Source organism: Opisthorchis viverrini (assembly GCF_000715545.1).
Source record: "Opisthorchis viverrini unplaced genomic scaffold opera_v5_106, whole genome shotgun sequence".
Lineage (NCBI taxonomy): Eukaryota > Metazoa > Platyhelminthes > Trematoda > Opisthorchiida > Opisthorchiidae > Opisthorchis > Opisthorchis viverrini.
The window spans coordinates 1,146,108-1,147,970 of record NW_008751768.1 but is presented as its reverse complement, the minus strand read 5'-3'; positions in this window follow the sequence as shown (position 1 = coordinate 1,147,970).

The window sequence follows — 1,863 nt, the reverse complement described above, 5'->3', positions numbered from 1 at the left end:
AAAAGTACACCTAGTTGGTTCAATTTAAGAAAAGTTGCACTGCCAGTTCGTTGGTTGGGAGTTTGATGCAACCGATCGCTGCACTGGAACCAATTTCCTTGAATTGAAGGCAACGTACTCTCCACTTCCGTGAGTTGGATACATGATTCGGCACGTGTCGCCACACTGACAGTGGTCTTGCCTGTTTACATTCTCCACATTCATTATCGGATTCATTGGCTCACGGATTCACGGATTGATATAAGGGCTCGGTGCTTTTGCCCAAGTTTTATGGACTAGTTTTGTCCTTGTCGTTCAGCGGCTGCCGTTCACCTGAAGGGCACAAGGAAGCAGCAGAGACAGTGCTGAAATGCTTGTCCACAAACTGCCTCAGCCTTTTCAGGAAGCTCGGCGATGTTAAACAGTCAGCTTGCCTTGAACAACCGTCCATAATCGCACTCACGGAGACCTGGCTCACGCCAGACGTCTGTGACGTGGAGATCTCGATAGAAGGTTACTCTATTTTTCGAGCTGACTCAAAACGAGAGAGGGCTGGTGGGGTTACCCTGTGTTTACACCACCCCTGCACTATTTTGCGATGCACTCTGGGTCCAAATCCCGCTGCGCGGGTCCGATTACCTCCTTTTCGGTGTGATCTACCGAAGTCCCTCAAGTCCCCCTGAAGATGACCAATTACCCGTACAAACCCTCCAGCAACTCTCCTCCAACTATCGCTCAACTCATCTCCTGATGGTAGGTGAATTCAACGCCCCAAAGGCCTCTTGGATGGAGCTCCAGCGCGCCGAATCAGGCGGACTTTTTGCGGCGGCGCTGATTGAAGTCGTTCAACAGAGCGCTTGGACTCAACATGTCGTCGCACCCATCAGACACCGCGCAGGACAACTACCATCCCTCCTGGATTTGGTCATCACCAACGAAAGACACTTCGTTGATCAGGTAACAATTAACGCTCCACTGGGACAACTGAGTGCTGACCTTTGCTACTGGGCCGTAAATCCCAAACCTCAAACGTGGTTTCGAGACTTCTGCCGTGCAGCCTTCTCAGGAATGCGCATTTTCCATTAACATGTCAAATTGGGACCAGCTCCGGTGGAAGAATTAGATAGGACCATCGTCCAGAAGGTTCACGAGGCTGACGCGACGTTCGTCCCAAAAAACCAGCACGCACTCGGATGAACCGCAGGATGCCAAAGAAGATTCGGCGACTTCTGGAAAAAGGGTCCCAACACTTTATCAAAACGTTGACTACAGTGGATGCAGAAGATGAGCTGGCATATCGTACAATGCGGAACCGCTGTAAATCGGAAATCCGCCATAGAACATACGAAAACAATCCACCATCTTGGACCTCGCTCGAAAAAAACAAAAACATGCTGTTCAAGTACATGAGACATCGCCGCAGAAACAAACCATCCGCGTTCTACTTGAGGGACAGAAACGGAGAAACGACAAATGATCCAACAGTGGTATCTGAGGTTTTCGGAAAACAATATGCGTGTCCCCAGCGTCCTCGTCACATCCACTCTTATCAAGGAGAAACTATGAACAGCCTCTAACCGACTTGGTCTTCACGGTGGAGCATGTTCGTCAACTGTTGCATAAGATCAACCCATTCTGCGCGCTCGGGCCCGACGAGGTCGATTCCAAGGATCCTGAAGGAAACGTCCTCCACACTGGCAAACGATTTACACTTGGTGTTTCGTCGGTCGCTTGACGAAGGCCGCCTTCCCTCTGCTTGGAAGGAAGCGATTGTCACGCCAATATACAAAACTGGTGACCGACTATCGCCTGGCAGTTATAGGCCTATAAGCCTCACTAGCGTGCCGTGCAAGGTGATGGAACGCATTCTGAAGCGAGCCATCC